This window comes from Gorilla gorilla, chromosome 1 (genome assembly GCF_029281585.2).
Source record: "Gorilla gorilla gorilla isolate KB3781 chromosome 1, NHGRI_mGorGor1-v2.1_pri, whole genome shotgun sequence".
Taxonomy (NCBI): Eukaryota; Metazoa; Chordata; class Mammalia; order Primates; family Hominidae; genus Gorilla; species Gorilla gorilla.
Window position 1 is genome coordinate 120,694,006 of NC_073224.2, and position 22,808 is coordinate 120,716,813.

A 22,808-nucleotide genomic window follows, 5' to 3' on the forward strand; every position below is an offset into this window, starting at 1 on the left:
CACAACCTATTCCTCCATTCAACTATCAATAGGTATTTGGGTTGTCTCCAATTTATACTTATTATCAATAGTGCAACTACAAGTATTATCTTTTAATGAGTTTGTTATATGCATGTAACAAACCTGCACATGTACCCAAATCTAAAATAAAAATTGACATTTTAAAAAATAAAAAAGTAACAAATTAATTTAAAAAACGATCAAGTTTTCATCCACTTACCCTTTCATTCAGCGAATACATATCAAGGGCCTTCTATGTGGCAGTTGGTACCCAGGGACAAAAAAGCCCAGTGGAAAAGTGGGCTTTGACTCAGGAGACTTAGATACATCCTCCCTCCCTCTTATCTTTACTAGCTGAGTGAATTTGAGCAAGTCTCTTAACTTCTACAACCCTCAGTTTTCTCGTCTGTAAAATGGGAATGATAATACCTAATGCATACAGCTGTGAGGTGTAAGTAAGACTTATACACTGCCCAGGCATAGTGGCTCACACCTGTAATCCCAGCAGTTTGGGAGGCAGAGGCAGGTGATCTCCTGAGCCCAGGAGTTTGAGACCAGCCTGGGCAACATGGTGAATGAAACCCCTGTCTCCACAAAAAATGCACAACTTAGCTGGGCTTGGTGGCGGGAGCCTGTAATCCCAGCTAGTCTGGAGGCTGAAGTGGAAGGATGTCTTGAACCCAGCGAGGTGGAGGCAAGGCTGTAGTGAACCATGATTGTGTCACTGCACTCCTGCCTGGGTGACAGAGAGATCTTAGGAAAAATAAAACTTATGTACAAAAAGGACCAAGTTCAGTCTCTGATACAATGCACATACCTACAAATACCTACACCTATAATGACAGTTACTACTCCCGTCGTTGGCCTACTAAGGGCAGGGCAGTGGGAACAGCCAGTTCAGCTCAACAGTAGTCACAGCAATTGTTTAGAACTTAGATTAGCAAATTATTTACTGGGGAGAGGGGTGTATTTTATCACTGATATTGTTAAGAATTGCCAGTGCATAGTAATAATTAAAAAACAAACTCACTCTTAGTCCATTTTATTATTGTTTTAAATTCTCTGCACACAGCCTGGCACGGTGGCTCATGCCTGTAACCCCAGCACTTCCAAAGTCTGAGGCGGGTGGATCACGAGGTTAGAAGTTCAAGACCAGCCTGGCCAACATAGTGAAACCCCGTCTCTACTAACAATACAAAAAATTAGCCAGGTGAGGTGGCATGCACCTGTAGTCCCAGCTACTCAGGAAGCTGAGGCAGGAGAATGGCTTAGAACCTGGGAGGCAGAGGTTGCAGTAAGCCAAGATCACGCCACTGTACTCCAGCCTGGGTTACAGAGCGAGACACCGTCTCAAAAAAAAAAAAAAAAAAAAAAAAATTAGCCAGGCATGGTGGCGCGTGCCTGTAGTCCCAGCTACTCGCGAGGCTGAGGCAGGAGAATCGCTTGAATCCAGGAGGTGGAGGTTGCAGTGAGCAGAGATCACATCAGCTTAGACAACAGAATGACACTTCACCCAAAAAAAAAATTCCCCACAGACAACGCACTCCTGGCTGCGCCTGGGACAGTCCACTTTCACCACCAGTCCTGGGTAAGCACTGGATTACATATTGGTGCCAAAAGGTGACAATCGGAATTATTTGGCACTGTTCTAACCACACCTACAGTAACACCTTTTGGATTCTACATATAAAATTAATAGGCTTTGTTAGATAACAGCAAAAGTCTGAATTCAAAAAAATTAAAATAGAAAAAACATTTTATTAAAGTACGATGCACATCTTATAAAAGCACATATACAGTATAGCCTGCTGAAACTCCACACTCACGTGAGCACAACTCAAATAAACACAGCCAACACCCAAAAGCCCCTTCATGCCAACTTCTGGTCACTACCACTTCCACCTGTTTTTGTAAATAAAATTTGTACAGCAAGCGCTCTGTATGTCTGGCTTCTTTTGCTGAACATCATGTTTCTGAGATTCATCCGTATTGTGTCCAGAATTGGTGGGTTCCTGGTCTCGCTGACTTCGAGAATGAAGCCGCTGACCCTCGTGATGAGTGTTACAGTTCTTAAAGATGGTGTGTCCAGAGTTTGTTCCTTCAGATACTCAGATGTGTCCAGAGTTTCTTCCTTCTGGTGGGTTCGTGGTCTTGCTGATTTCAGGAGTGAAGCTGCAGACCTCTACAGTGAGTGTTACAGCTCTTAAAGGCAGTACGTCCAGAGTTGTTTGTTCTTTCCAGTGAGTTTGTGGTCTTGCTGGCTTCAGAAGTGAAGCTGCAGACCTTCACGGTGAGTGTTACAGCTCATAAGGGCAGCGTGGACCCAAACAGCGAGCAACAGCAAGATTTATTGCAAAGAATGAAAGAACAAGCTTCCACACCACAGAAGAAAATCTGACCGGGTTGCCGCTGCACACTGCTCACTTGGGAAGCCTGCTTTTATTCCCTTATCTGGCCCCACCCACATCCTGCTGATTGGTCCATTTTACAGAAAGCTGATTGGTCCATTTTACAGAGAACTGAGTGGTCCGTTTTGACAGGGTGCTGATTGGTGCATTTACAATCCTCTAGCTAGACACAAAGTGCTGATTGGTGCATTTATAATCCTCTAGCTAGACATAAAAGTTCTCCAGGTCCCCACCAGATTAGCTAGACACAGAGTGCTGATTGGTGCATACACAATCTTCCAGCTAGACTTAAAAGTTCTCCAAGACCCCAGCTGACTCAGGAGCATAGCTGGCTTCACCTAGTGGATCCCATGCCAGGGTCAGTGGGACTGGGTGCCCAGAGCAGGGGGTGGGGCCGGTAGGGGAGGCTGGGGCTGCGTGGGAACTTGGAGGAGAAGGGGGAGCGCTGGGGCATGGCAGAGCACTCAGGTATGGTGGGCTGCAGGTCCTGAGCCCTGCCCTTTAGGGAGGTGGCTGAGGCCTGGCGAGAATTAAAAAACTGTGCGGGCAGGCCAGTAGTGCTGGGAGACCTGGCGCACCCTCTGCAGCTGCTGGCCTGGGTGCTAAGCCCCTCATTGCCTGGGGCCAGTGGCATGGGCTGGCCTCTCCGAGTGCAGGGCCTGCCAAGCCTGCACCCACCCACCCGGAACTTGCTCTGGCCTGTGAGCGCTGTGCGCAGCCCCGGTTCCTGCCAGTGCCTCTCCCTCCACACCTCCCCGCGAGCAGAGGGAGCCAGGTCCAGCCTCGGCCAGCCCAGAGAGGGGCTCCCACAGTGCAGCGGCGGGCTGAAGGGCTCCTCAAGCGCTGCCAGAGTGGACACTGAGGCCAAGGAGGCGCAGAGAGTGAGCGAGGGCTGCTAGCACATTGTCACCTCTCAATATCTTTGTGTGTGGTTGTAGATGGTTCATTCTTACTGTTGTATAGTATTCCATTGTGTGAAGAGACCACAATCTATTCCTCCATTCAACTATCAATAGGTATTTGGTTTGTCTCCAGCTTATAGTTATTACCCATAGTGCAACTACAAGTCTTGTCTTTTGATGAGTATATGTCCAGGTTTCTGTGGGGCCTATACTTAGGAGTGACTTTGCTGGGTTACAGGGAATGCACATGTTCAGCCGCAGTGCATACTGCCCAACAGATTTCCAAAGTGGTTTTCAAAGGACTTACGTTAAGGATTGCACTACCACTTCTAAACTTCAAAGTCTTTTACACTGAGTGAAGTAACAGGCTCCTGAAGATAGGCAAGAAATGGATGTTTCTGGTTAATGAACCGTGAGGCAGAAAACTTTCTAGCGTTTCAGCAGTCACTTGAGCTGAGCACTCCAGGAACCTGCCTGGAAGAACACAGAACTTGATATCCCAAAACTCTGCTTCAGATCAAATACCAAAAGACTTTCCCCGCAAGAGGGTCCTAGCCATCGCCAATGATTAAATTAAAAAACCAAAGAGAACAAGAGAAAGCAAAGAAAGAAAGAGAAAGGATTCAAGGAAGGGAAAGAAAGAAACCCAGGCTCCAGAGAAAAGTTATGAGATTCAGAGCCAACACTTGAAAGAAATCTGTAAGCCACAAAAAGTGGAAAGATCAGCCAAGCCCTTCCCTTTATTTTTTTAATTTGTATTATTATTATTATTTTTTGTAACCAACCATTCCTTGAAAACCAAACTCCTCAAAGAACCATCCTGAGAAGAACAATAGGAACACTTTAGACGGGACCAGCCCTTCTTGTCTCCTTACCTTACTCAACTCCTCCTCCTCTGTTCTGTCTCACTTGTCAAGGACTTCACTTCACTGCCAAGAACACAGTTCTCTGTCCTGAGATTCATATTAATCTGTGCCACTGCCAGTTAGCCTGCCGAGGCTGCACCTGAAACTCCACACTTTAAACCACTCCTCCTTGCTGAAACACAGCTTTCATTCCCCTCATCAAACCTCATCTCCTACAGCCAACCACACTCAAGACCTATGGTTTCTACTTACACTGTCCCTGATTCCTTCCACTGTTGACTTTCACCCAGGTGCCTGTGACAAGGCCCCTATGTCTGTCTCCCTGCCGCCAGGCTGACTTTCCCCAGACCTGCCTTCACCCACATCCCTAGAGATCTTTCTAAACTGTGCATCTGAGTATGTCATCCCTCTATTTAAACCCTTGCAAATCTTTCCATGGCCTCGGATTGGAATCAATCAAAACTCCTTAACATGCTCAACAAGGCCGTTTGAGACCCAGCCCCTTCCTTTCTCTCAGCTTCATTTCTCAAACTCCTCTCCTTGTGCTCAATGATCCAGCCATGAAGAACTTCCTTCCTTTGCTGAATAAACTATGTGCTCTCTCTCCCCTTTATTTAGCTTTATATATATATATATATAAATTGTCTAGTATATGAATTATATTCCAATAATACTGTTGTATTCTGTTATATATGTAACAGTACATATATAACATATACTACTATAACATAATACTATTTTTATATATAATATATAATATGTATTTTATATATAGTATACAAATATACATACATTATATATAATATATATTATACATATATGGAGACCATTTAATATATTACATTTTATATGTGTGTGTATATATATATATATATAATGGAGGCCACCACATCTTTTTTTTTTTTTTGAGACAGAGTTTCACTCTGTCATCCAGGCCAGAGTACAGTCGCGCTATCTCAGCTCACTGTAACCTGCGCCTCCCAGGCTCAAACAATTCTCCTTCCTCAGCCTCCCAAGTAGCTGGAATTATAGGTGCCCACCACCACACCCAACTAATTTTTGGACTTTTAGTAGAGACGGGGGTTTCATCATGTTAGCCTGGCTTGTCTCAAACTCCTGCCCTCAGGTGATCCGCCTGCCTCAGCCTCCCAAAGTCTGGGTACAGGCATGAGCCATCGCACCTGGCCTCTATTAAATAATTCTTAATTGAGGCTGTAGATTAAGAGATGGGAAACATATAGACTCTACTCAGTTTATTATATATATAATACATATTGTATGTAATGAATTACATATATTTTATATATAAGATATATATAAAACCATATTTTTGGAATATAATTCACACACTAGACAATTCACCTATTTAGTGTACAATTCAAAGGTTTATGGTATATTCATAGAATTGTGCAACCATCACCACAACCAATTTTAGAAGTCTCATCACCCCTAATAAAAACTCAGTACCCATATCAGTCACTCTCCATTTCTTCCCAACCTCCTCAGCCCTAGACAACTAGTAAACTATTTACTGTCTCTATAGATTTGCCTGTTCTGGACATTTCACATAAATGGAACCATATGATATGCAGCCTTTTCTTGACTGACTTCTTGCACTTAGCGTAATGTTTTCATGGATTATCCATGTTGTAGCATCTATCAGTAATTCATTCCTTTTTATTACCAAACAATACACCATTGTATCAATATACAACATTTTACTTATTTATTTATAAGTTGATCAACACTTGGATTGTTTTCACTTTTTGGAAAAATGTTTAGAAGCTCTCCATTAGATAATTCTTGTTTTTTGTTTTGTTTTGTTGTTTTTTGTTTTTTGTGTTTTTTTTAGAAACAGAGTTTCACTTTGTTGCCCAGGCTGGAGTGCAGTGATGTGATCACAGCTCACTGCAGCCTTGAACTCCTGGTCTCAAGCAATCCTCCCATCTTGGCCTCCCAAACTGCTATGGTTACAGGTGTGAGTCACCATATCTAGCCTCCATTAAATACTTCTTAATTGAGGCTGCAGATTAGGAGGTGGGAAAGATACAGACTCTACTCAGCTTGAAAGACAAATAAACAGATGGTTTAAATATTATGGCTGGGCGCGGTGGCTCATGCCTCTGATCCCAACACTCTGGGAGGCCAGGATAGGTGGATTGCTTGAGTCCAGGTGTTTGAGACCAGCCTGGGCAAGTAGCTAAACCCTGTCTCTACTAAAAATACAAAAAAGAAAAAGAAAAAGAAAAAAAACGCTAGATATGGTAGCGCATGCCTGTAATCCCAGCTACTCGGGAGGCTGAGGTGGGAGAATCACCTGAGCCAGGGAGGTCGAGGCTGCCATGAACCAAGATTAAGCCACTGCACTCCAGCCTGGGCAACCAGAATGAGACTCTGTCTCAAAAAATTAAAAAATAAATAAAATGGTAAATACATTAACAGAGGTCTAGATAAGATACTATGGGAGAACAAAGGAAAGAAGAACTAATTCCCCCTGGAGGATTCAGAGAAGGCATTTGATAGGAGTCTTGAAAGATGAATAAGGTTGGAGAGACCTTTGTTCATCTGGTTCAACCCTTCATTCAGCCCTTGGCCAGCTCTACAGCATCCCATCACATGCAAGTCCTGCTCTGCCTGAAACACCTGAAAGCGAGGCATGCATCCAGAGGTTGGCTGGGTTGGGGGTGGAGGCAAGAGGAGGAGAGAGATGTGACAGGTGAAGGTACTTGGGAAAGGGCAGTCCAGTTTGGTTATGGGGCCCATGCAAGGCAACATGAAAGGGTTGGGGTCACACAGAATAAAAGAAAGACCCTGGACTTGGGAATCAGTCAGGCTTGGACTCAAATGGACAACTAATAATGTGTGTGACTTTACACAAATTATTTAATCTCGCTGAGCCTCTGTTTTGTCACATGTAAATATGAATTAATAGCTCTATTTCAGAGTTGTGAAGATCAAGGGACAGAGCATATGGAAAAGTACTTGGCACAAAGTAGGCAATTGATAACTGTCAAATCCTCTTCCTTCCAGTTTGCCAAAGCCAGCCCTGCCACCCTCTTTCCTAAGCTGAGACTCTGACCTTGATCACTCATTGTCCAGGCCCAGTAATAACAGCTAGATTTATTAACTTCTTACTGCATTCTGCACCCTGGGCTAAGTATCGTCTTTTTTCATCCTCACAAAAATCCAATGAAGTTGGAAATCTTTGTTTTATAGATAAGGAAACTGAGGCTCATAGATGTTAAATAATGAAATTTGCTCAAGGTCTTAAAGCTAGAAAGTCGTAGAACTGGAATTTAAACCCAGGCTGACATTAAAATCTATGCTACCCATTGTGTTCCTTCTAGAAAGGCAGTCAGGAATCATTCTGTTGGGTAAACCTTTAATCCATGATCCACATGTATCAACGTTTGATCAAAGCTCAAGAATGCCTTGCTTTCATAAACAATGCTTTTAAACACCAAAAATAAATAAACAACAAAAAAAAAGCAAAGCAGTGGGTTGAATAAGTGAAAATCCTTAAAAGAAAGATAATCTAAATAAACACTTAAAATAATAACAGCCATCTCTCAGGCGCTAGAGAGTATCACCATTGTTCCCAGGCAGCTCAGGGCAACAATAGTAAAACTTGAGATCCAGCAGTTCTTCCTTAGGGTTTTGTGATTAAAGAAGCCTGGGATGATGGTTATATCTCCCCTCATAATCCTTAAACCCTGGCATCAAGCTGTGGAAATCCTGATCATGAAGACTAATATTTGTGTAGTGCTTACAGTTTAGTAAGGATTAATTAGTAAGTAGATTGCTCACAGGGTATCTGCTGTCACTTACAACCCTGAAAGGTGCATAGGGCCAGGGTCATTTTTATTCTCAGAACAGAAACCTGAAGCTCAGAGAAACAAGATGACTTGCCAAAGCTCAAGGAGAGAATCACAATGTAAACTCCATCTTCTGATCCCTTTTCCACCTCCACCGGCATCTTCATCCACAGTCCAAATTAGAAAGAACTCAGATTTGGGCTCCTTGGAAGCAAACTTCTAGACTCCTGGGAACTGTATAGATTATGGCAACAAAGATAGAGGATGGGCTGGAAGAAGACAAAAGTAACATTGCTGATAAGTGCAAAAACACCTAGCGTTAAAAAAAAAATAATGGCTTTATTGAGATAAAATTCACATACAGTAAAATTCACCCTTTTAAATGGTACAATTTCGTGTCTTTTCATATATTCACAAAGTTTTACAACCATCACACTGTCTAATTCCATAACATTTCTATCACCACAGAAAGAAATCACAGTCATTGCAGTAATTACCCACTGCAGCCCTAGCACCCACTAATCTACTCTGTTTCTATGGATTTGCCTATTCTAGACATTTCATATGAATACATTCAATAAGTGCCTTTGATGTCTGGCTTCTTTCACTTACATCATACTGTTTTCAAGGTTGATTAACATTGTAGTGTGTATCAGTACTTCGTTTTCCTTATAGCCAAATAATATTCTATTGTATGGATGTGTCATATTTTATTTATCTGTATATCAGTTAATGGAAAATCGGGCTCTTTCTACATTTTGGCTATTATAAATAATGCTGCTATGAGCATTCAGGTACGTTTTTTGTATGAACGCATGCTTTCATTTCCCTTTGCTATATGCCCAGAAGTGGAATTGCTGGGTCATACAGTAATTCTATGATTAGCTTTTTGAGGAACTGCCAGAAAGAAGAGTTCTTTATTCTACATATCCCTTTATTCTTTACTATTCTATCTGTTCTATTTTCAAAGTGATTGTACTATATAACATCCGCACCAGTAATATGTGGGTTCCCATTTCTTCACATCTTTCCAACACTAATTATAGCTATCGTATGGGTATGAAGCAGTATTCCATTGTGGTTTTGATTTACATTTCTCTGGTGGTGAATGATATTGAGTATCTTTTCATGTGCTTATTGCCTTTTGCATATCTTCTTTGAAGAAATGTCTGTTTATATCCTTTGCTCATTTAATTAGATTGTCTTTTCATTGTTGAGTTGTAAGAGTTCTTTAAATATTCTAGAACTAAGTCTCTTATCAAAGATATAATTTGCAAATTTAGTGAGTCAACTTTTTACTTTTTTAAAAGTGTTCTTTTAAGCACCAACATTTTTAACTTATTTATTTATTTTTCTTTTGTTGCTTGTACTTTTGATTTCATATCTAAAAACAAATCACCTAATTTAAGATCACAAAGATTACAAATATGTTTCCTTCTAAGAGTTTTATACTTTTAGCTCTAACATTAGGTATATGATCCATTTTTAATCAACTTTTATATGGTGTGAGGTAGGGACCCAACTTTATTCTTTTGTACGTGAATATCCAGTTGTCCCAGCATATTTGTTAAAAAGAATATTATTTCCCCCACTGAACTGGCTTTTCAGCCATGTCAAAAATCAATTGACCATAAATGTAAGGGACTTTTTTTTGGACTGTGAATTCTATTCCATTAATCTATGTGTCTATGCTTATTTTAGTACCATACTGTCTTCATTACTATAGCTTTGTAGTACGTTTTGAAATCAGGACATATGAGTCCTACAACTTTGTTCTTATTTCTCAAGATTGCATTGACTCTTCTGGGTCTCTTGAACTTCCATATGAAGTTGAGGAATTCACTTGTCTATATATGTTTTTTTTTTTAAAAAAAAAAAAAAAACAGGCAGCTGGGACTTTGAGTGAGATTGCACTGAACCTGAAGATCAATTTTGGGAATATTACTATCTTAATATTAGCCTTCCAATCCATGAGCACAGTACATCTTTCCATTCATTTAAAACTTCTATTACTTTTTTCAATGATGTTTTGCATTTCTCAGTGTATAAGTAGTGCATTAATTTTATTAAATTTAGTCCTAAATGTTTTGTTCTTTTTGATTCTATTGTGCATGGAATTACTTTCTTAATTTCATTTTTGGATTGTTCATTGCTAGTGTATAAAAATACAATTGATTTTGGTATATTGATCTTGTATCCTGAAACATTTCTGAACTTGTTTATTAGTTCTAATAATTTTTAGTGGGATTCCTTAGGATTTCTTTTTATACAAGATCATGTCATCTGCAAATAAAGACAGTTTTACTACTTTCTTTTCTGTCTGCTTTCTCTCTCTTTTGGGTACTGTTTGCATGTTATATTTTTTCCTACCTTTCTATTTTCAACCTATGTGTGTCTTTGAATCTAAAGTGTGTCTCCTCTAGACAGCATATAATTGAACTAAGGATTTTTAAAATCCATTTTGCCAACTTCTGCTTTTTTCTTGAAGTTTAGTTCATTTACATTTAAGTAATTACTGACAAGGTAGAATTTAATTTGTGCTTTTGCTGTTTATTTTTCCATATACCTTACGTATTGTTTTGTTCCTTTATTCCTTCATTACTGATTCTCTGTTTTCTTTTGTGTTAAATAGATATTTTCTAGCACAAAATATTTCTTTGCTGCTGCCGCTATATATATACATATATATATATATATATATATATATAGAGAGAGAGAGAGAGAGAGAGAGAGAGCAAGGAGATATATATATATATTTAGAGAGAGAGAGTTATTTTCTTTGTGGTTGGCCTGGAAATAACAAGATCTTAACTTACAGTTTGGATTAACAGCCTGCCTTTTTATAGCACATTCTCATTTACATTTTTCATTTAATTGCCAGGAAGGAGAAAGTAAGAAATCTGCACTAGAAACTCTATCTTGGCCTGTTTGGAACAATGTTATTCATATACAACGTTCTTCTGGGGGCAAACTGTAGCCACGTGAGAGAGATTCCTTTTTGATTCCCAGGGTATAGGTTTTCAGGGTGATCAAAACACCATTTTGTGAACTTTCTAGCTTCCAACGTGAATTCACATACATCAGCAATTCTCCAACTGTGGTCTGGGAATATTTGAGCATCACTGAGATGTTTTTAGGTGATCCTTAAGAATAAAACCATTTTTATAAGAATACCAAGTTGTTATTTGCCCTTTGTGGCTTTTATTCTCTCATAAGAGTACAATAGGATTTTCTAGAGGTTACATGACATGTGATATCATAACAGAGTGAATGCAGATGCAGATAGGAGAAAGTGCTGTTTCTATTAAGTCAGGCATTCCAGAAATTTACAAAACTATAAAACAATGCCACTCTTTTCTCTAAGTTGTTTTTGAGAATATAGTGATACTTTATGAAATATTTATGTTAACATAGAATGGTTTATTATTGCTAATTTTAAATGAGTTGAATTTTTAAAATTTCTTATTTTAATTTATAATATGGAAAATCTTGACAGATATACGCAAACCAAAGCTTGTTTGTGTTATTGATAAGTTAAGAGTATAAAGTAGTCCTGAAGCCAAAAATTTTATGAGCTGCTACCATATTATCTCATTCAACCCTTACAAGAGCATTGTGTGAAAAGCAGGACAGATTTAGTCTTCTGATGCTATGGCTTCTTGAATGAGGAAAGTGAGGCTGTGGGCCTGAGACTGTGTCTACGTGGACTGGGTTTGCTAGAATGGCAATCTATTATTCTGAGGCCAGAGCCCAGCCAGTTAACTGCGTTGATACTTCCTGGGAGCTATGACCTCTTAGTGACCTTTGATCCTGTTTACCTCTTCCATGTTCTGCATACTGTCTGCACTTTGGCTTCCATGACGCCATGACACCATGTTCTCGTTTTTGCAAATGGCTCCTCTTCTTTTCCTGCCCCTTAAATATTGCTATTACTCAAGGTCTTCTTCCCAACCATCCTTTGGTCTTACTCCCTTAGTGAGTTCACTCATTATTATATATGATGATTCCCAAATGTGCCTCTCCAGCTCAGATCTCTCTCTCACTTGAATTTCAAAGCTAAGTACTAGATGTGTCTACCCGGATATCACTCAGATGTTTTAAATCCACATGCTCAAAACTCTAATCAGTAGGCATTCCATATACTGTACTAGGTACAGGTAATGTAAAAGTGAATAAAACACAGTCCCTGTTCTCAGGGAAACAGCAATCTGATGGAGAACATTAGTTTGTCCAAAACCAACTTCTGTATTTTTGGTTCTAGATATTATTATCACCATCTGCCCAATTACACAGGACTCCTTTCCCATCCTTCCATCCAGTCAGTTGCCAAGTCTTATGCGTTCTATTTCTGTAACATCTCTCCAGCCTTCTCTTCTCTTCTCTCACTACTGCAGCTCCCTCAGATCCAACTTTCTTAATCTCTCTGGTGAACTATTGCAGCAACCTCCTAACCATGCTCTCTGCCTTCTATCTCATCCCCATCTAATTCATCCTTCACACTGCTACCTGAGTGATCATTTTATAACTGCAAATCTGCCCACCTGACTATCATGCTTAAAACTCTTCAATGGCTCCCGTTCTTCTGGAGAATAAAACCCAGCCTCACTAGCTTGCCTTTTAAGTTTCTCTAGGATCTGATCTCAGCTTCATTTCCTATCAGTCCTCTGAGTGTTATCTCGACCTTTCAAAAGATATTTCTGATGTCAAGAATGCCCTCCCCAATTACCTGATCATCCTTCCCAGCTCTTCTTAAGTGTCTTCTCCTCTTAAATTTCCTATGATCTTCCCAAGAGGTCTAGATTATTCCTCTTTTTGGCCTACCACTATATCTTGCATGAGTCTCTTTTCATTATGGTACTTAGCACATTATATTAATTTATAATCTTTTGTTTTTCTGAATATCTCCCCCTCTGGACAGAACACTTCAATGGCAGGTACTATGTCTTATTCATTTTGGTATCAACTGCCCTAGCCCAGTGCATGATGAAGAGTGAGCACTAAATAAATATTATCAATGTAATATTGAAGGTCTATAAAATATGGATCACATTCAACCTTGCCCCCTTTTTCTGATTTTAGAATTCTCTTCCCAGTTTCCATCTAAGCACCCAAGCTGAAAACATGAGTAATTCTATTAATAAAGTTTATACTCTTCCTCTTCCCCTATAGTCAATGAGTTACCCAACCAAACATTCTTCTTCTTTATTCTCTCTCCAATGTCAGCTACCCTCCATCACCACATTTAGGGAATACAGCAGCCATGTTTTCAACCTCAAAAATTGAGACATAAAATTTTTGTGTCACTTCCACATATGAGATATTCTGAGAAGCAGACAAAAGTTCAAAAACATTGGAATTCTTGAAATATTTCAACAATTTCCAGGGACAATACTAGAGAATACTTGAAATCATAATGCCACTAAGAATTCAGGTTGGGAGGTCGTTTAGCCTTGGTTTTATGGTTCTTGGGCTTCTAAGTTTCAGAACTTAAGTTATTAATCATCTAGGTTACAAAAGACAAATGCATGGACATGAATAACTAAAAATACAATATTATAAATAGTAAATAAGTGAAGAAGTAATTGAGAAGAGAAATACAGAGGACATATGACCTGAGCTAGGCTTTTGTTTTTTGTTTTTTGTTTTTGAGACAGAGTCTCACTCTGTCACCCAGGATGGAGTGCAGTGGCATGATCTCAGCTTTCTGCAACCTCCACCTCCCAGGTTCAAGTGATTCTTGCGCCTCAGCCTCCCGAGTAGCTGGGATTACAGGCATGAACCACCATACCCGGCTAATTTTTGTATTTTTAGTAGAGATGGGGTTTCACCATGTTGGCCAGGTTGGTCTTGAACTTCTGACCTCAGGTGATCGGCTCGCCTCAGGCTCCCAAAGTGCTAGGATTACAGGCATAAGCCACTATGCCCAGCAATTACATGAGCTAGGCTTTCAAGGCCATTGTAATCAAGGTGTGTGCCAGCTCATGCCTGAAGCTACCTATATGGAAATATCCCAATTCCGGTCCCCACTGAGGGAGCTGGATCCTTGTCCACCAGCCAAGATTGAGTAACCAGAGAGAGCGTCTGATTCAAGGGTGTGGTTCATACTTGGGCAGCCTGAGACCTACAACTTGGACCCACATAAAAAGATAATCTGCATCAACCAGATTCCCTTCTGGAATCTGAAATTGAAAAACCAAAATGAGAGAGCTGGCAGCACAGGCAGATGCTAAAAGACCTGCCTCCAGTATTACCTTAAGGTAACGGAGGAACCAGAGAGTCCAGGGCAAGCCAAAACCATAAGTAAGCCAAAGTCATGAGTAGATAGAACGAGCTGGTCAATAGAGGAGCAAACACTCCATGTAAGTGACAATAGCATGAGAAAAATAGAGACCATTCAGCCAAAGCAAGAGAGGTGGAGCAACTAGTCCCTGGATCTGCCTTGCAACTTGATGTCTTGCCAGCTCTGGTCTAAATCCAGGTATAGCCTTACAGCCACTCATTGAACTTCTTTTCCAGGTGACTGTTTGAGTGCTATTCCTTGCGAGCTAAGAGCTAAGGGAAATGGATTTGACTAGGCAGAGCAGAGAGAAAGAGAAATCCAGGAGCCCAGGTTAGCATGGATGGCAGCATAAAGATGAAATTTCTCATGGACTCCTCAGGGAAGGGTAGAAAGGAAATTATTTTAAGTAGGAGACAAAAGCTACTGGAGCACCTTAAATTTGTAGGCCAAAGTGGTATTTGGTGAATGAATGAATAAATGAATGCATGTGGGTTAAAGCCAAAAAGTAAACAACTTTAAATAACAGGATTGAGACTTCAGACTTGATATCATAGGCAATAGGAAACCATAGCAGTTTGGAACAGGAAGCAGGAGCCATCAATATAGAATTTTTAAAATAATGAATTTTTTGAAAGACATTCCATTTCCCAATGCTGAAGCGTGCATTGTCCCAGCCCCACAATGATGGAGTGAGCATGTAGGAGTAATGTTTGGCCGAGAGAGGAACATGAAAGCAGCCCACTGGTAAATGGAACTGCAAATTAGAATGGCCTGAGGGAGGCTTCCGTCCAGACAGCCCAGAAGCTGAGAAAGACAGCCAAAGATATCTCGCCTGGCATGCAGCTGTGGGAAATGCTGCAACTCTTTCTGACTGTCTGGAAACAGCTATAAGACCACGTGCAAACTCAAAATCAGTTCTAAATAGGCCATTATGACAAGGGCTGTCAGCCCCCTATGGACTTCCATGTAGCACCCAGATGTCACATGTAGACATGTGACAGCTGACTCCTCATTCTCTCCACCAGACATTTGTAGTAGCTGTCTGTTCATGGCATGTCAACTTGGACACAGATCTCAGCAACTCTTTGAATGCCTTGCCAAGATCCACTCATAGAACATTAATGAACAGTGGAGAATCTCCTGACAGTTTCATGAGGGAGAGAGAAGGACTCCACAGCAAATAATTAAAGAAAAAAAAAGACCTACTAGACATACATGTTCTGCAAATTCCTCCACTGCTGGACAGCCACCAAGTGTTTCTTTATCAACCCACAATACAGCTTAAATAAAGACCCACTCCTCACCCAGCACAGTTTATAGGGCCCACACTCCTTATGATGACAATTGAGGTTATAAATAGAGCACCTTGTTGTTTTTGCACACACATAGCAATAAACATAGGGCTTAATAGTTCCCAACATGGCCCCAGCTATGTCTCCTTGGCCCCATCACTTTGCTCTCTGGCCTCTGTTTCTCATTCTGTAACACAAGAGGCAGAAGTGGGTCCATTTGGGTTAATCCCATCCACCATCCAGTTCTCAATTTGGACTTTACATAGTGGAGAGTCGTTTCCACCCTAAGCAGAGGTGTTTTCCTTCTGCAAAGAACAAAATGAAAGAACTAGGGATGAAGAAGCCACTATATAACCTAGGCATTTGGGCAAGTGGGGGTGGGGAAGCTGGAGAGGAGGGAGGCGGGGCAGGGTCCCAGTGGCAGGGAGGGCGAGCTGAGCACTGGCTGCCCCTCCACGGGGTATGCGGTGATGAGGCCTGCAGAATGCAGAGCATGGAGGAGAAATGGTTTTGTCTGTGCAGCCACCCATGCTCTGACTGCAGTAAGGGTCACACCGGACTGATGATGACTTTTTGATGGAGTGGACACAGCACGCTGCAGGGGCCAGCAGTCTTTGGAAGAGAAGCGCTCAGCAGAAAGCACATCCAGCTCACCAGTCTGCTCTTCCCTCTTCTGCTTTCTTTCTCTCCCCACCCCCAAACCCCATCTCGGCTCACTGCAACCTCTGCCTCCCAGATTCAAGTAATTCTCCTGCCTCAACCTCCCAAGTAGCTGGGATTACAGGTGTGTGACACCACACCCGGCTAATTTTTGTATTTTTAGTAAACATGGGGTTTCACTATGTTGGCCAGGCTGGTGTTGAACTGCTGACCTCATGATCCGCCCGCCTTGGCCTCCCAAAGTACTGGGATTACAGGCATGAGCCACCACGCCCGGCCTTCTCCTTTCTTTTTAAAGTGTCTCTTCTGGGTGCCATTTTCATTCTAAGCTATCTATAGCGCCTCAGTAAGGGAGAAGGGGGGAAATCCAACAACAGCCGCAGCCACGTGGCCAGTTTCTGTGGGAACACCTATGGATGTATGCTGTTCTGGGCAAGAACACAACAAAGTTGCTTTTATGTCCTTTTTTCTAAAAGCCTTGTGTGCTTTAGAAGCTGGTTATTATTGCATTATTAAAGCCTCAGTGAGCCGAGGCCAAGGCAAGGGTACTCTAGAGCTGTCCCAGGCAGCTTCAGCCAGTTCAGACTTCTCATCCTGTGACCTAGCCTGACTCCTGGTTGTCATCCCATTACATCCCAGTGAGAGGGGAGCACTGGGGGAGGACAGAGATGCCAGTCCCTAATTGAAGGTGCCCTGGGCTTCTCACCAAACTGGTCCATCCAGTTCCTAGGAATTATTCTGAGCATAATCCATTTTGCCAATATTGTGTTTCTTAAAGCACCAGCAGCATAAAGTGAGGAAAAACTGTTGCATAAGGAAATTTCTGAAACTAGATTTCCCTGGGTTTCAGCAAGCATTTGTTCAGGAGAGGTTGGGAGGACCAAATGTTCAGCTTTGTGTGTGTCATGGTTGGGGACCGTAGACTGGGGACAGCCTAGGGCATTGTTTGCTAAGGGCAAGTTTGCTCCAGTTAGTTACAGATTCCTAGTCACAACACCGTGAGCTTTGTCATCTATCCCAACCTCAACTTTCACAGAGGAGGAGAGGAAACGCACAGAGGCAAGGTGACTGGTTGAAGGTTGCACAGTGGATTGGTGTCCTGCTCAGATAACCGCAGCCTAGACACATGCTGAGCACACGTGGCATTCCTTCTCCAGGTCTGTAAGCATAGATACCCTTTAAATGGCAGTGCCAGTTTAAGGCTAGTGTTTGGAAAGACAGGCCCCCAGAAGGCATGGACTGTATTTTTCCCTGGTCCTTATGGGGCACTTCAGCAAGGTTCAAGCACACTTAGAAACTTACACCTACGGACAAACCCCAGAAAAAGGTAATCAGAGTCACATTCTCTAACCAGCTCCAGTACACTTATTTTCATGCAAATGTGGAGAAACAGCCCAGCCTAAGAGGGAGCAGCATAACAGAACAGCAGAATGAATGCCACCATAGAAATTTGTGCAGCCCGTGGAATCCATAAAAGGCCTGGCTGCGGGGCCCACCAGGGGCTGAAATCCAGCCTGCCCTCCACTAACTGGGCACTGCCCAGGCAAAATGCTCCTCATGTTTCTGGTCTCAGGTCAAGTTTACCCTTGAGTAGTAAAGCTTCCCTCTTTACTGGCCCTTCCTCTGCACTTCCCCTTCTACCTCATTCCTGTCCTATCCTCTAAAAGCTTCCCTTAAAAAAATAATTCTGTTTTTCTGTTTTACTTTTTAAGCTATAACCACCAAAGTAGTGATGAGCCCTTCATGCACTGCAGTGTTTGAAGCCACTGAGCACATCTTCAGGTCTATTTCACCTCTAAACATGGTCTTCCCATAGTGCATCTGGCTACCTCTGATCACATGCCACTTCCTCCAGGAAGCCTTCCCTGACCCTTCCCCCCTCCCCCACACATCCCACCCCAGTAAGTGAGGACTATCCCCCACCGCAACCTAGGCTAGGCATGCCCTATGGGAGCTCTGAATATGTTGTTGCAAAATGATCTATTTATAAGTTCATCTTACCCTTAGATCTGCCCTGTTCAATGTGGTAGCCACTGGCCACGCATGCCTACTGAGCACTTGAACTGTGTCTAGTCTGAATAGGGATGTGTTGTAAATATCAGATACATACTACATGTGAAATAGTATGAAAGAGATAATATAAAATACCTCAATGATCATGTTTCTCTTGATCATATGGTGGAATAATATTATAGGCTGGGTGTGGTGGCTCACACCTGTTATGATAGCACTTTGGGAGGCCTAGGTGCAGGAGGATCACTTGGAGTTTGAGACCTGCCTGGCGCAACACAAGGAGACCCTGTATCTAAAAAAAATTTTTTTTAATTAGCTGGGCATCATGGCAGGTGCCTATAGTCCTGGCTCCTCAGGAGGCTGAGGCAGGAGGATTGCCTGAGCCCAGAAGGTTGAGGCTGCAGTGCACTCCAACCTGGGTAACAGAGTGAGACGCTGTCCCCAAAATAAGCAAATAAATAAATAAATACATATTTTTAAAAACTTAAAAAATAGAAACAAAAAAATAAAAATTAAACAAGATAATATTAGAGAAATATTGAGTTAAATTAAATATATGATTAAAATTAATTTCTTCTATTTCTTTTTTTAATGTGACTACTAGAAAAATTTAAATTACCTGTATGGTTTGTATCATATTTCTATTGGATATCTGCTTAGACTATAAGCCTCTAGGGGTCAGGGATCATATCTTACTCATCTTTGCCCTTCCAGCATCTAATACAGACACACATTTGGGTTCTAAGACAGCATGTGTAACAATACAGGTGTCACCTTGTGTTGTCACTCTTGCTGCCCACCTGTCTGTCTCTACCAGGATGCTTTCCATACCTTGGCACAAAGACTGTGCCTCACCTATCAAGTGCTTGGCAAGAGGCAGGTGCAGAATACATGTTAGAGAATGAAGGTAAAGTAAGTATCTGATCTAAATATACAGGGAGAAAAAAACTTATGATTATTATTTTTAATAGAGATGGGGTCTTGCTATATTGCCCAGGCTGTTCTCAAACTCCTGACCCCAGGTGATCCCAAAGTGCTGGGATTACAAGCACGACCCGCAGTACCTGGCCAATTTTTTAAAAATTTAATCTTGCTTTAATTGTACTTGGGAACCATAGATGTGATATTGATATCTTACAGATAGAAGAACGAAGTGGCTGTAATACCCTGGGTGGGATCTTTCCAAGTTAAGACAAAGGAAGCACCAGTACATCAGGAGACAGAGTGGCTGGGTTCCAAGGCCAGCAGGCTGTTACACAAGGGGGAAAACTTCACACAAAGTCAATAATTAGAAAAATGATTCTGGGCTGTGGAAACAAACACAGGACAAAGTATATAGAATGCAGAGACTAATATTCACAACAATATCAATTAATAGCTTATCATACCCTCTTGAGTACTGACCAATTTGATATGAATTTCAACTTTTAAAAAATCTTAATTTTATTTTCTGAATATAGAAATAAAACTGGCTCATTGTTTAAAAAAAAATAAGGCCCTAATCTCACAATTATATAGAAATGTTTAAAGCAAAAAAAGTCCTTTGTGATACCACTCCAAACGATAATTCAATAACCACTAGTAATAGGTTGGTATTCTTCCTTCTAGGTTTTTCCTTTATAAAAATTCTTTTCTGTTTATTTTTATATAAAAATAATGTTATATCCTAAGTATCATCCTGCAACTTAACTTTTGAAACATATGAATATATTGTCAACATCATCCTATGTTAGTACCTATAGCCCTATCTCTTCTTTTAGCTGGAGCATAGCATTCCACTTAGGGAAATACTCCCATTATTGCTGGACATCGGCAATAAAGACAGGCACTTTTTTGTTATTATAAACAGACTGCAACCAACATCCTCGGACATGTCTTTGCAACTTTTATGTTTCCATAGGAACAAAAATAGTTTCATTATGCCCTAATGAAGACAGTGAAGCAGATCAGAATTGGATCACCTATATTAAAAAAAGAAAAAACAGATTGCAGTGGGAAGTGGAGAAAGGGGTTGGTGAAGATAATGGTAGATATTTGGGCTTTGCACATTTTTATAATAATGAAAGAAAAGTCCACTTAGCTTGCATCTCACCTTCTACCTCCATAATTCTAAAGTATTTTTTTAATTTAATTGGAATTAATTTCATCTAAAAATCTCAATTTTGGATTAACCTATGTGAAGTTCAAGAACATTCTCTTACCTGTATGCTGGTAAGAACTGCAGTTGGATATATCCTTCTGTCTGGCATCCTCTGGGTCAGTTTCCACTTTTTCCTATTGAGGGACTTAGAGGTTCTTTAGTTACACAGGTAACTGTGGTTTGAAATTTAAAACAACAGTATGTCTTTCATAATTCTCCTGAGAAAGAAAAATTCCAACAGTAAACAACGCCACTGGGGTTTCTCCTCCCCCACCAGCTGCATCAAAATGCTGTCCTGGCTTTGTCTTATACTAACAGGGTAGACCAGTCACTAATCTCTCTGAACACACGTCTCCCAACCTGTAAAATGGTTGCTACCTGCTTTGATTCATAACTGTCAAGATTAGAGATAATGTATGTAAAGTACTAGAACAAAATACATGTTCTAATAATGGGAGCTATTATTTTCAATGGAAACTACTAGGATTAAATAGCCAGAGAAAGAGATAAAAGCAAAAGGTGGTAAGGAGAAAGGAAAATCCGAAGAACGTTTGTAGTAAATTTCAACATTTTTATTGCAGTAACTTTGATACGTGTTTTCTATGATGCTGGGAACTAACATCTCTTAAGCGAGCATTATCTGCCTGCTTCTGTACTAGGTATTTTACGTATGTTGTCTTAATTCTAACAACAAACTTGTAAGGCAAGTAGTAGTGTCTTCCCATATTATACATGAAAAAACTGAGACTCAGAATGTGTAAGTGGCCTTCTCAGATTCATCAATGTGGTAAGTAGAAAAATTGGTATTAAAACTCAAATCAGTTCCAAACCTGTGCTTGTCTACTTATCAGGCTGTGACTACTGCACCAGGCCTCATGATGCCTTCACGGTTTCTTATCTCATGCACATTTTTCTCCACCTGGTCTCACTCTGATCACAATGGCAGATCCAGGGCCTCCCTCTTCCACTGACAGAAAATCAGTGCAAACTGACTCATGCACACCAAGGACAAAACGTGTTCATGGTCATGACAAGTCTAAAGGTAGACTTTGGCCTCAGGCATGGCTGCACTCAGGGGCTCTATCTTCCCCATCTTTCAGTGCAACTTTCCTCTGAGTTCTGACTGGCTTTACTTTCATAGGGCTCTCTCCTCTGGATAGAAACCTTACGACCCATGACCCCGGGGGTAGGGAGAGGAGCACCCTTTCTTTCTCCCAGGGTCTATTTTAACCATATCAAATCTTAGTGAAAATCCACATGCCTATTTCTCAACCAATCACTGTGGCTTGAGGGGTGCCACGTCCTGCTGGCCAGGCCTCCATCTCCAGCCCACTCCTGTGACAGGTTCAGCCTTACCTGAATCACAAGGAATGATGCCCCGTAGAACAGAGCAAAAAGGAAGAGCAAAAGAAGTCCTCAATAGAACAAAGCCACAGATAACCTCTGCAGAGTTCTTGTTGCTTTTTACTCAGCAACACCTCTCATAAACCCAGCCTTTTGCCTTAGAAAAACTCCTACTTTAGCTCCATAGGGATTGATTTCATAACTGCTTCTTTTTTGCATGTATCTCTTCCATCATTATGTACTATCTCTATGTGATGTCTAAAAATACCAAGTGGACATGGTATATCCTGCTCCTTCTTCCTGCCCAAGTTAGCAAAATAGCTCTGTAATTTTCAATGCTTTTGGCTACAATTTACAGAAAATGTAAATTTTCATTTACGAATGAAAATGATCAAAATGGCTTCGACAATGAGGAAAATGTCCTTTTACACACCTTAAGAAGTCCCAAGGTAGAGCAGCTCCAGGGTTGACTGAGTCTCCGTGACTGAGGCTCTTTCCATTTTTCCTCTCTGCCATCCTCATTGTGGCAGCATTGTCCTCAGTGCACTCCCCTCAAGACTGCAGGATGGATACAGCGTCCTGGGCACCACCGCTAGCCTGCAGTGGTCAGGGGAGAGCCAGTGAAGCTGGCAAGGAAGGGAGAACCTAATCAAGGCCAGTTCAGAGCATTTAAGCGGCAACAAAGTATAGGGTGGACTAGGGGAGCGAGATCTGGATTCTGAAAGCTTGATTAAAAGGCTGTTGTAATAGGGCAGAAATGCAAATATGGAGACTGAAGAAAGAATGGAAAGCAGGAGACGCAGATGGGACTCATTGCCCTAAGAGCCTGAGTTCTATGGAGAGTCAAACACTGAACTGACTTGATTGAAAAATCAGATTTCAGAATACTTAAAAAAATAAATTTTTTATTAGTTTTCTTCAAGCTCATATCGTAAAACACACCATTAGGATAAATTGGAAACGGGACCCCAGGACAATGGCTGTCTGTGTGGGATCTGAACCACCATGAGAATTTTACTTTTATTTTTATTTATTTATTTATTTTTGAGATGGAGTCTCACTCTGTCACCAGGCTAGTGCTCAGTGGC

General features: G+C 41.2%; 1 long non-coding RNA gene across 1 annotated transcript; it reads right to left on the minus strand.

The window, feature by feature from the left end:
* Positions 1-6,768: 6,768 nt before the first annotated feature.
* Positions 6,769-22,377, minus strand: LOC134758443 (uncharacterized). Its single transcript, XR_010133637.1, has 3 exons — positions 22,154-22,377; positions 20,438-20,594; positions 6,769-8,260 (listed from the first exon to the last, which is right to left on the minus strand). It is a non-coding gene; the product is annotated as an uncharacterized lncRNA (long non-coding RNA).
* Between the last annotated feature and the right edge of the window lie 431 nt (positions 22,378-22,808).